The sequence below is a fragment of the Pipra filicauda genome, unplaced genomic scaffold (genome assembly GCF_003945595.2).
Source record: "Pipra filicauda isolate LSUMZ 115617 unplaced genomic scaffold, ASM394559v2 scaffold17_size4572894_pilon, whole genome shotgun sequence".
NCBI classification, from domain to species: Eukaryota; Metazoa; Chordata; class Aves; order Passeriformes; family Pipridae; genus Pipra; species Pipra filicauda.
The window spans coordinates 4,339,195-4,352,702 of NW_024104287.1; the positions used below are offsets into that span (position 1 = coordinate 4,339,195).

At 40.9% G+C, this 13,508-nt stretch overlaps 1 protein-coding gene across 2 annotated transcripts in view; it reads right to left on the reverse strand.

Annotated features, from left to right (window-relative positions):
• Window positions 1-13,508, reverse strand: part of FBXW7 (F-box and WD repeat domain containing 7) — a 178,733-nt gene that overhangs the window by 33,957 nt on the left and 131,268 nt on the right. The window lies entirely within an intron of this gene.

Sequence of the window (13,508 nt, forward strand, 5' to 3'; positions counted from 1 at the left end):
AGGAGTTGAAAGAGCCGGATCCGAGAATTATGTAATATTCATTAAAATAGTAATTCACAGCAGAGCCGCGGCGGAGCTGTCAAAAGCAGGAGCGGGGCCGGGGTTTCCCCAGCGGGGAGGCAGGCAGCCTTCCCCGCGCACCTGGAACAGCCTGGGCGCACACACGCTCCCCGCTCCCGTACAACACAGCCCTTGGGCGGCACCAAGCCATCTTAGCTCGGGCTTCAAATCCTATGCAGGATTCTCACCTGTATTTCAGTGAAGGCAAAAGGAAAGCCCTTGGTAATTACTTGTTAAAGAACGCTCCTTTTTTGGTCATTTCCTACTCTGTGCACATCAACAAATCTGTCCAATTCATCCTTACGGTTCGACTCAAGGGCACTGAAGTTCCTGACATATGGCTGGGCTCTCAGACAGACACCTGCAACCAGTGGAGCAGCCAGGCAGCTTGTTTTTTTAGTTTCCATACAGACAACTCAAAGAGTCTTCAGCTTCAGCAATTTTTCCTCGGTTTTTTCCCCCCTCCTGCAAAGTTTTCTGTCCAAGTTCAGAGCAAAGAATACCCTGAGCATGATCTGAAGCCCCAACGTTCCTGTATAATTTTCCCCAGTGCAGTGAAATTGGAGATGCCCAGCAGCCCTCCAGACGAATGCACTCAGAAGCAAATGTAGTCAGCTCCTGCTGACCTGAAGGGAAACCATCTTTTTATCACCCAAAGCAGTACAAAAAAATGTTCTACCTTTATAGAACACACATCTAAAGGAGTGGAAGTACTTTCTGCAAAATCCATTAGCTTCCTCATTAGTACTTTAAAAAAACTAATATGTATTACTATTTGGTAATAGCAAAGTGTGACAGGTATTAGCACACTCAGATAAGGCAAAATCACTACCCCCATAGCACACGAGATCCTGCTTCTATATGGTTTTATGTATCTCCCATCCAGCACCGAGTCCTCATAGTGTTTTTCATCTCCCAGTGAAAATGTTTCTGCCCATCAAATCCTGGTATTTATGCCATTATCCATTGAACTGCAGTGCTGTATATTTTATGAGAACAAAATGGTCCTGAGTTGACTTCGTACCTCAGACATGAACAGAGCTGTACATATCCCGGGAGACTATTACTGTCTTCCTTTGCTGGCACATCACATGCAAAGGGGAAGGAAAAAAAACCCCATAGGCTGCATATACACATTAAACAATTGCAGGAAGCAAATTAATATCCAAATCATCAGAGTAAGAAAGAATTGAACATTGTGGCTGTGGGGACTTAGAAGTACTTTATATATGTGCATGCATAACGCCCTGAGATGCTTGCAGCTACCTCTGCCCTTTCTCCCATCAGTGAGTGTACTCAATGCAGAGGGGGGGTGGCTACTCTTCCTCCAGCATCACAGCGGGGACTGGCAGGAAATCCTCAGGGATCAGCCTCTCCCTCAGCCCAAAAGCAAGTGTAATCTGACAGCATGGCTAGATTTATCTTTTGAACAAAATGTGCTTTGGAATTAAGCAGTCAATGAATTGAATAATAATTAGAAATTACTATTTTCCTCTTTTTTGGAGTACTACTATTGCAGATTACTTCTCTTTTGATAATGATTGGCAGATATTGTCTCATGGTAAAAAACCACTGACTTAACTGCTAATCTCTTTGCCACAGTCAGGACCCATGTAATAACCCCAACAATCATTTTCTAGTGGTAGAAAACTCAGTATGTCAGGTATTTATTCTGCACAAAAGGTTTGGGGTTTTTCCTAATTTTAGATACAGATACCACAGACAGATTTTGACATTTGAACAGTGACCATCTTCCATCTAGCAGTCTGCCTTTCTCAGAGCAAAAACCAAAAATTGCACATGGATATGGCTCTGGCTCTCACTTATTTAGTATTTTTCTCTATAGTGGTTCCATTTTTCGTTCTCTACAAATAAAGAAACATTCCCTCTGCCTCCCATTAAGTTTGACAGTGTCTGAGTAGTCGCAAGTTTACTCTAGTTGAGTGTCTGCTCTTGTCCCAAATGCCTAACAACAGCCTGGTCTCTCTCTGATTGAGGGAGAGGAACGCACTCTACGAGAGGCTAAAGGCACTTACTATTAGACTTCTACTCTAAATTCCTGTCTAGGAAGGACTTTCTCTCTCTCCCTTGACTTTGAGAACCACCCTGTCCTCAGAAAAATTTAGTGTCATGAATGCACCACACTCTACCTTGTAATAAATTAATTAAGGGTTTGCAAAAGTAGTGTGGAACTGCCCAACCCTAGAGACTGAGCTGTGCTGCAGATCACACAGCTTCACTCTGCACCTTCTGGGAAAATACAAGGGTGAGGGCATAAGACCCCAAACCTGTAGATGCTTTTGAGAGCCTGACAGCAAGTAGCAAAGATGATGCATCCATTTACATCTCTACAGACATTTAAAAAAATATTTACTGTAGTAACATAGTATGCTCTAAGAATACTTAATGGTATAAAGTAAACGTTCATCACAAATTAAGGTACATTGAAGAAGACTACAGTTTATAAAGCAATGTTAAGAAAAAAATCAAAAGTTACTATGGTTTTTTTCCCTATTTGGTATATATTCAACTTCAAAGGTTGGTCTTATTTTGTTTAAGCTGGAGATAATTTTTCAACTTCTTAAAACCACAAACAGCATACAATTAATGACATTTAGAAAAATGTCTACACCAAAATTACATAGTTTTCAGTGGACACAAGTCCAGTCTTATTTCCCGTCAGTACTGCCAACTCTTAATTAAAAAAAATTCACAGCATCCAATTCTTTTCCTGTTGGCAACATTTCTAGCACCTTTACCAGTTTGTCATGTGGCATGCTGTAATTAAGATCGTCTATTACTTCTAATGAAAGACTAGAATGAATTACAGAAATCACCCACAGAGCTATATAATCCCCAGAAGAACGGAGATTACAGTGCAACAGACCAAAGAAACAACATTTTTTTGTTGTTTTTTTTAGTTGGAGAAACATTTTTGAGTGGAGAGACCACAGGATTGTCTGGCTGTGGTAATGGCCAGTCAGCATTTTGGAAAAACACTAGTGTTTAAACCATGGAATGCAAAAACTGTAATGGGCGTTTCACATACACATATGTGTGTTAGGAGCATAATGTGTACAGGAGGAACTATGGAGCAATATGGTTTGGTATCTCTGTTAATATTGGTAAATGCATCATTCAAGACAGTGCCAGAAGGGATTCTGTGTACTCTGCACATTTAGCAGACACTTAGCAGACTGACTCCTTTAGAAATACTTCAGAGGGATTTTTATGTGTTGTAGTTTTTTTTTTTTTCTATCCAGGAAACCAAACATTCTCATCGGGTGGGGCCAAATTCTTAACTGCGCAAGATTTACCCTGGACACAGCAAAGATGACCTGGGAAGAATGGTCACGCTCAGTTGTTTTTCCCTTTCTCAAATTTGGACCCACTTAGGTTTTAAACACTCCCCTTCTGCTTGGTAATCTAGTTTGGGCAGCTGCAGCAGCCAGCACTTTGTCTTCTATATTCGACCTATTCATCCAACTACATACTTCATTTAATTTGCCAAATGCTCCCATTCAGGCAAGAATCTGGCCCCACAGAGAGGTACTTCTGCCATCTGCTTTAGACATTTAACCACAGCTTAGCTTAGTACACCTACATTTAAAAGCCTAAGTTCCCATTCAGTCAATGAGAAAGGCACATGCTGAAGTCCAACATGTGTAAGGTCTCAGAAAAGAAGAAAAAAAATCCCATACAACATCAAGCATTAAACATGTTCCAAAATAATTTAGGGTGGGCTTTTCCTCTACAAAAAGGCACTGCTATTATTGTCAGATCTTTTTCTTTCTGAATTATTATGAAATTAAACAAGTGACCCACTGGGATCTTGGAAATCCCATGTTCTCATCGTTTCTCCCAGTTCAATTTGGGCTAGGCTAGCCTTAGGAGCTGCTGCTAATTTGAGATGTATTACGTGCATCCTAGGTGCTGAGCTGGAACTTTTTATGTGTCAATTCCCAATCTGTGGGCAGGGTGAGACAAAGTTTTAGGACACTGACCAATTAAAGAAAACTGGAATATATAACAAATTTCAAGGATACAGTGTGCGATGCACCTTATCGCACAGATATAACCATCTGTTTGTGTAGAATATACCATTAGTATTGATGGAGCAGAACAGACTTGAAGAAATGAATTTAAGTGCACCAGTTAGTGGCCAACAGCTGCTACATTCCAACTATGAGGTAAGAACAAGAACAACTTGGCTCCCCGGAAGCAGTTTAGATTGAGGAATTTCTGCTCAATTTACTTATAATGCCTGCAGCAAGCTTAGAAAGGTCCACTCCAGCAGGTTTGCCTCAACACACTTACAGGAAGAAATTTATGCTTATGATCTTGTGTAGTTCAAGTGTAGTACAAGCAAACCTGGACATTGCAATGAGCACTGATCAGCAGCTTACTGATAAATGATATATTTTTGTAGTATTGTTGAACTTAAGGTTTGGGATGAAGTAGTGTAAGCAACAGGAACTCTATTATGGGAGGAAGGAAGGACACACAGAGGCACTACACTAACTTGTATGAAGTCTTCCAAAGCTTACTTAAATGGAGTGGAGAATACGTATTACAAAGTATGATAGGTAATACTGAACTGTTTATTAACTCTATAAGGTTTCTTGGCAAAGCATTTTGAAGATTGCTTTCAAAATGAAATTCCTCACACATGATTATCCTTGATTTCCATGCAAAGTAAGGTACTGTAGTCAAATAAAAGTGTAAAAAGGCTTTAGATTTTGTTTTTGCAGGGAAGGAAATGGCATTGGTAGCAACTGAAAAATCAGATTATTATTTATTTATAAATCCTGATCTTATTAGAATAGTATGAACTTTGATTACAAATACCATTTTAAAGGTATATATCTGTAGCAGAGATTACTCATAAACCACCTTCTTATAACATTTGCCTTTAAAAAATATTGACTTCTAAATACATTGATAGAATTCAAAAGGTGTGCCAGTTAATGGCTGCAAGAAATAGCTTTGAAAAGGATTTAAACATGATGTGTATATAACACACTTCAGCGCTGGATATTTATAATAAACTTCAATTTATATTTTAAGAGCAGGGAGATTTCACAGACAGGCTTAATGTAATACGGTATCACTGTGTCTCCAGCAGAGCAGAACTCCCCTCTGAAGGTCATACATCCTGTCCTCTTTGTTGGTTCCTTGTAGTTGGGCACAGAACTTGCAACATATGCTTCGATGCTTAGGCTATTTTAAAGGAGTACAGCCAAAGCTGTCATATGCCCATTTATGAAGGGAACAGTTCCATGCATTGTTTCTTGGTGGCAACACCAGCTTAAAGATGTCCCAGTCTCATTCCTGTCCCAAAATGGCTCTTGCCCTTATTTTTGCAGGAACAAACATTTGTAGAAATACTCTGTGAACCAGGTTCATTAACTGATACAGGAGAGGTGGTTTTAAGTTTTTACCCTTGGGGTTTTCTTTTTTCTTCTTTTTAGAACTAGTTTCTGGTTTAATTTTCTACCATGCCTTCATAACAACTGAGCCAGCAGAAGCAAATGAGCAATTCACAGGCAGGGCACAGATTCCTTGAGCCAGCTACACCACTGAGAAAAAGGTATGAGGAACTGTAACCTGAGTGTCCCACACAGAGAGCATAAGCCTATTATTTACACCTAGTGGCATCACTCTCTCGGCTACAGTTTGGTGTGCACTTAAGCCAGCACAGCCACTGGGAAGAAGAAAAAAAAGCAAAAAAGCAGTCCCTACACCTGTGAACCCATGGCTGCCTTTGGCCATTCATTTCTATGCTTGCATCACCTTCTCAGGTGTGCCACCACAACCTTCATTGTATGGCTCTGGGGTCAACTATGGTGGCAACTGACCTCGGGACTCCTTTTTGCTGGGCTATCTTTCAACCAGGTCAGATTCCCCATCTCCCCTCCTGCACAGCCATACACATCTGTGCCAGCATAGCAAGAGATACAGCCTGCTCTCTCCTTTTTAACCTTCCCAAGCCCCTAGAAAAGCTACCTTGAACACTTGCCAAATTACAGCCTTAGGTGAAAAGGCAAGGAACTGGGGGGTTTGGGCTTTGTCCTCCCAACCCAGAGGACTGTATTGTTACCAGAGCAACTTATATACTTTAGTCTTTGACAAATGAAAATGGACACTCAAAAGATTTACCATAAAACAAGCACAACAAGGTGAACCATAGGCAGGGGGTGTAACGTCAACAACCTTCCTTAAACATGTCATGTTTACTCCAGGGATCTTGTCTCATTAGAACTGTATATTATTTCACTGGAAAAAAAACCAACAAACAAGCCCAAAACATTTTTCTTTCCAAAGCTTTTTCTTGTTAAAGAAAAAAATAAATGAAAGGAAAATATCAGTGGAGCTAGGCTTCACGTTGCTTTTAATTCCCTGTGACAGTAACCATGCAAGTTTCTTACACAGAAACATTGTATGGTTTGTTTTAGAACTAGCAATTATTATATTATCATATAACAAACATTTTTCACAGAGCATATTCATAAGGGGCAGAGTTAAGGTTGATAAAGCAACCTGCACTTTCATGTGCTTGCGTGCTTTCCATGCAACAGGAACATGTCGAGCTGCTTTTTTGTGTTTTGTTTCTACAGGGTATTGTTAGATTATTCATTTTCAAAGGAAGAAGATGGTATTACATATAATGCATCTTGCAAAACATTCACTAACGGCAGCAGATCTTCATAAGAACTGTGTTTCCATTCATTGTGCTCCTATTAAAGTTAACTGTAATTTATTTATTATATCATTAAACTTAATATATTGTAAGATGAATTCTATTTATAGATGCAGTAATAGCTGTGCTAATCACTCAAGTTCACACTGAATTGGGCTGTGCTTCTGAGCCACAGCAGCATTGCTTCAGAGACCTAAGTACATTCCTAAATTTCCCAAAGAGACAACTTTGCATGCTACATACTGCACAAGCCCAAGTGGCCCCACAGAACAGCCCCAGCAACCTGCTGGCTCCCATGCATGCACTGTGGAGGAAGCTGGCACCATGCACCCCATCCGCATTTCTCCCTTGGCCCACTCTTCTCCTGGATATCCTTACACACCACTGAAGCCAAGGGCAGTGGCTGCCATGCCAGCAGCCAGATGCCACCTGGGCACAGGGTGTTCAGTTGGGACAATAAGAAGAGAACAGTCCCTGCCTGGGCTCTGTTTTTAATAATTTTGTCTGCTATTCCTATTATAGTAATTTCACAGATTTTGCATGCGATTTAGTCCATAAAGTTAGAAAACCATGCACTAGAGACTGTGCTTAGGCACACAAAGCACAAGCCCTTCTTGCTGACCAACAGGTGACAATCACAATAAAAAAAAAATAAAATTAAAAATTACCCTGATAGGGATCAGCACCTTTTTTCAATATTTCAACCAAAAAGCTGAGTTGGTTCTGTTTATATTGACAAGAACGTTTCCAAATTGGAGAAGCATACATTTCTGCCTTTGAACACCGATGCTCAAACTATTTTCACTCAAATAGAAGCACGTTGGGAAATCACCTTTGTACAGAAAAAGAAATGTCTGTTTGGACTTGGAAGGCTTTCCAAAAATGTCTATCCTTTGCACTGAATACAAATAGAGCACTGCTACTACTACCTGTTTTCTGTTAAGTTTTCCTTTTTTTTTTTTTAATTTGGAGATAGTTTAATTTCAATTGTCAAGAGAACTGCTTATTTATCTGGCATAACCTATACAAATTTATTTATAAAACAGTTTCTGTCTCTCATTTGCGGTATGTGAGAAGGATAAGGGGTTAGTAGTGAGCCTTTAGGCTACGACAGAAGAATTTCTGGAATCATAGATTATACCAGAAGGATTTAAGAAGAACCTTAAGAAAAAACCCACTAAAAATGTCAAATCTCTTTTCCTACCTGTCTTAACTGAAGAGGGTATAAAAGTTGTAAAACCAAGCATTCAAAGGAATTTGAAATGACAGGAATAAGATGGTTTTACTCCTAAAAAGCTGCTTACCAAAACAGCCCTGTGCATGGTACCTACTAAATAAGACACATTCTCTGGCAAAAACCAGTGTCTCAGGTTGTAATTTATGATACATCGTTACCCACTTGTGCATGTGCATCAAATTTGCAAAGGCAAACTTTTGAGTGTTTTAGGCATGGCATCCTTGGCATCCATTTTATAACATCAAGGGAATTTACCCCATCATCTGGCAACACACTGACTCCCTGTTTGGCATGCCAGTGACTTGACACAGCCTGAGCCCCCATGGGATGCCCCACCACTGTGCGTAACCAGCGGTTAGGAATACAGCAGAATGCCACCCTGGTGCAAAAGCACTAGAGGAAGATGGAACAGTAAGTTTCAGGACAGTCTGCTGATAACAGAAGTACAGGACCCCTGAATCTCAGCTTTGGAGAAGAGCTTGCTCTGTTGAATATGTATGAATCTCCTGTGCTCTCCCCATCTTCATACTCATTTCTCTGACTAGCCTCAAGGTCCTCCATACTCCTGCCCTCTGCTCCCTGTATCAACCTCCTGCACCAGTAATTCCCCAGTAGTTTCCTCCCTCCTGCCCTCTCCACAGCATCTGAGCCTAACAGGACTAATTGTCCAACCTTATTATTCTTTTCCTTTCCCATCTCTCTCCCTGGAATTCAGGAAAGCATTTTTCTATACAGTGTCGAAGCATCAACAAGGCAGGCAGTATCTGGATTGCAGGACAGAGGCATAGAATCGTATAAAGGCCTGGGTTGGAAAGGACCTGCAAGATCATCTAGTTCCAACCCCTCCCCCCCTGTTACGGGCAAGGATGCCACCCATAAGATCAGGTTGCTCAGGGCCCTATCCAACCTGGCCTTGAACAATTTCAGGGATGGAACATCCCCAGCTTCTCTGGGCAGCCTGTTTGAGTGCCTCCCTACCCTCTGGGTAAAGAATTTCTTCGTAACATCTAAATTAATTCTCTCCTCTTCAGATAAAACTGTCCCCCCTTGTCCTGTCACTATCTGCCTGTATACAACAAAGTCACTCTCCTTTTTTATAAGCCCCCTTTAGGAACTGAAATGTTACAGTGAGGTCTCCCCAGAGCCTTCTCATCTCCAGGCTGAACACCCAGCTCACTCCGCCTGCCATTACAGGAGGTGCTTTGGCCCTCTGATCGTCTTCATGGCCCTCCTCTGGACTTGCTCTAACAGGTCCACATCTTTCTTGTGCTAAGGATCTCAGACCTGAACACAGTACTGCAGTTGGAGTCTCACGAGGACAGAGTAGAGGGGCAGAATCACCTCCTTCGACCCACTGGCCACACTTTTATTGATGCAGCCCAGGATGTGGTTGGTTTTCTGGACCGCGAGCACACACTGTTGGCTCACATCCAGCTTTTTGTCCACCAGAACACCCATGTCCTTTTCAGCAGGGCTGCTTTCAGTGAGTTCTTCTCGCAGTTTGTACTCATGTCTGGGATTACCCTGACCCAGGTGCAATATCCTGCACGTGGACTTGGTTGAACCTCATGAGGTTCTCGTGGGCCCACCTCTCAAGCTTATCCAGGTCCCTCTGGAAGGCATCCTGTCCTGTTGTGTCAACAGAGTTTCCAGCTCTGGTTAGTTCCTTTGTACCTAAGGTCAGTTTCCCAGGAGATCTCATCCACTGATTCTTTAAACAGCTTAAAGTTCACTCTTCTGAAGTTCAGGGTTCTGACTTTGTTCTTTGCCAGGCCCATGTTCCTTGTGATCAGAAACTCAACTAGGGCATGGTCACTACAGTCTAGGCTGCCTCCAATCTTAACCTCTTTAATAAGCTCCTCTACATCGGTGAACACCGGGTCCAGTAATGCTTCTCCTTTGGTTGGTTTCTTCAATACCTCTACCAGGAAGTTATCTAGAGGATATATGGCTTTTTTCCCCCCATTCTTGGCCACATCTGCAGAGCAGATGGAAGCAGACACTATGGGGAAGATTCAGTTCTGCCTGTGTTACCCTCGGCTACAACATGCTTGATAAGTCCTGGGGAAGGGCAGGGGTCAGGCTGGGGAGCATTTTGACCTGGTGGGACACAGACTCTTCACAGCCCAGAACGTTTCTGGTACATGGAAATGGTCATTTATCTACAACACTCTGCCATACCACTAAGTGGTGGCAGTGGTTATAAAAAGGAAAATTGCACATTATACCTGCTTGGTCTAGCTTCCTTTTCTCACCACATGCATGTGGTATAGCACAGAGAAGGGGATTTACTCCTTTTCCATGAACCCTCATGATTTATTGCCATGACAACTCTCTCCTCTCCAGAGGCCTATAGGAGCCATGTGAGCTGGTTTCTCCTGAGTACATTCCTCCTGCAGTGGGGGATTGATGCCAAACCTTCGCACAGCAGAAAGGAATGCCAGGCATGCTGGGGTCACACCAGATGCTTTGAAGGTTTGCTAACCCACTGTCATTAACCTTATGCTGAGCAATTTCATGTTGAAAGGGGCTACAGGCAGAGCAAGCAGGCCAGCAAACCTGCCCCATCCAAACAGACTCTTCCCTGAACAGGTGCTTCCAGTCTAGAAACCGTACAGCATGCTTGCCTCTAAAAGAAATATAGCACTGCATAATTTAGGGTAACTAGTCCCTCATCCAGACAAGAGGGATAAGAATTGCTGATATTCTTACTTTTTTTTTTACACTGAATCTAGCTTTATTGAGGTAAGATGATAGACGCCTCTATGTATTTGAGCCCAGCACAGCTTTTTATAACACAGATGTTTCATAGAATGTGAGAAGTAGGAAATAAGGTGACACATTTCATAGTGTTTCAGAGATATTTTTCAACAGGCTACCTGTATGAAACCTAAGAACTATAGCATAAAAAAAGAAAATGACCATATCTGTCCACTCTTGTGTCTAAGCCTCTCTTGGGAAAGCATTTTGTTCAGGAAAAGCTTATGTTCCCTTTATCAAGTTATAGTATTTATGTTTGAATTAAAAAAACTACAAATCAAACCCCTCTGTTTCTACCCTCAAGGAAAAATGCATGTTGCAACCTTTACATAACTTCAGACATCACATATTTAACCATTTCTCCAAAACTTCTGTCAACTTGCCGGTTCAGTGTGATGCAACTGATGTGCTCCCTAAACCAACCCATTCACTGTGGGTTAAATAGCAAGACAGTTATTTAAATTCCTGGGGTTTGAAACTTACAGTTTCTTTATTTATAGGCAGGATGGAGCAAATTAGAGATTTCAGAAATTTTTGGTTTGCTGTTCCATTCACTTGTAACCACAAAATTAGATGGTAACCATGGTTTTAAAGTTTGTAACTTTACGGAGACTCAACATTTCACAAATCCAATTATTAAAGGAAACCTAGCCTATCTAATGTTACTCATTTATCAATGAAATGCTACAAAGCAAAATCACTAGGAATAGTGCAAGCCACCAATGTGGTTGGTTGTACAGCTAAGTATTTTAAACTGTTTTAAAATTACAGAAAAAAATGCAAAATATTGCACACTATAATTTGAAATTAATATACAAGAAGAGAGATTTAGGATGCTGTAATAAAGCCTGTGCAAAAATATGTCCTAGTTCCTATGCCTTCTATTTTGCTGAAAGCAACTGCTAAAGGTTGTTGTTAGCTATAGTATTGCTTAAGCGATGCCAGCTATGTTCTGACAAATCTCTAGGGATTTTTTTGCCCACTTTCCTTTTATTATCATATTCCATCTCTAATATTCAATCAGTGCCAAACTGGTTTATGTATGCCAATCTTTCTCACAGAAATGGAAAAAGAAATCCTGCTGTATGTCATAGGCCTGCTGATGTGACAGGGAGAGGCTGAATGGAAGTGGGAAAGGGAAGCAGGAGGGAGGAGTATGAGAGCACCAGTCTGCAGTCTGGTATTTAGCAGAAATCTCATTTTTTTGATCAGAAAGTTGGCAAAAAATCAAAGCGCAGACTACCATTAGTTAGGTTCCTTGTAATTTAACCTTCAACACAAGCTTCACACATCGTGTGGTCTCTTCCCTTTAGTCTCATTTCATATGCAGAACAAACTTGTGCCTTGAAAACTGGCCAGATCTGAATAATCCCCATTTTACTATTTACCTCCAACAAAACATGCTACAAGCCACTGACCAGATCATTCGCTTATGAACCTAAATTTAAATCTCTATGCAGTTATTTAAACACAGCCCCAGTTGTTAGTTGAATTTCCCCACTGGGATAAGACTGCAAAATGTTCACTTTTGTCCCTTTTAAAATCATAGACAATGTTTAGGAATATTTGATTAAAAAGAAAATTCTGGGAAGAACTCATTTGCTGCTTGTGTAAATATAGTTCCTCATTAAAATTTGATAACAACAGTCTTAATGGAATACTACAACCTCATTCATGCTTTTGAATAAAGTGATTTAAGTTGGCATGAACACAGTTTAAATACACTTCTTCCCAGCTAACTGTCGACAGCTTTTTAACGGCCTGCAGGGACAGGTATGACTCATGCCTGTTCTTCAAAAACTTTTTTAAAATGCAGATTTTTTTCCACTTGTCTATTGTGCTTTACAAGTAAACTTAAAGAGACTAAAATTAGAAGGCAGACCACTATCACCAGAGGGATTAGAAACTGCTAGGCTAAGCTCATTCCAAAAACTGAATTGACCCATACGAGGGACTCTATGTTCGTTCCTACTAGATTTCTGGCAAACTTCAGCCAAAGTCTCTCCTGGTTGAAAATTGTTTGAAATCCCTGTGTTTGGGAACAGCGTGTAGTTTCCGGATTCACACACAACACTGCACTGAGCAACCCTCATTCTCTGGTATGGAAGACTGAAAAATTGAAGGTACTCACCCTAAGTAAGTCAGTATAAGAATGCTACCTGGTCACAAGTCATCTGGAAAAGGTTTGGGTTTTTTTAAAACAACTGGAGCAACAGTGTGCCTTATGAAAAGTATGCTAATATTTACCAATCCTGATTAACACAAAGTTTGGTAGACAGCTAATTTAAAAAGGAATCCAACAGCCTCAAGTTTAGACTAAGCAATCAACCTGCCAAAGAAAATACAGCAGAAATTACTATCCTTTCCTGTAATTCAAGCATTTTAGGTAGTGCAAACTACTGGGTTAAAAGCTAAAACAAGAAGATACATTTCAACTTAAGATAGGGATGTCAGCCTCCTTATCAGTACAGTCCTTCAAAGTGCCCTCTGAAATCCTCTTCCTTTCAGACAGACAAGCCTCAAATCTGTGGCAAGATGTGTGGGCTGCTCAGTCATGAAGAGCACACTAGGTACTCTCAGGGTAGTATCTTGTTAACCAGAAAACCTGAATACACTTTGTGCTTCTTTATGCAAAATACCTAGGGAAAAAATGTTAAGTACTTAATTTGCCATATCACAGAGGAAAGTTAAATGTGACTCAGCAGGTGCAGATACCAAGAAGCAAGAACACTTACACTAACTGGGATTCGT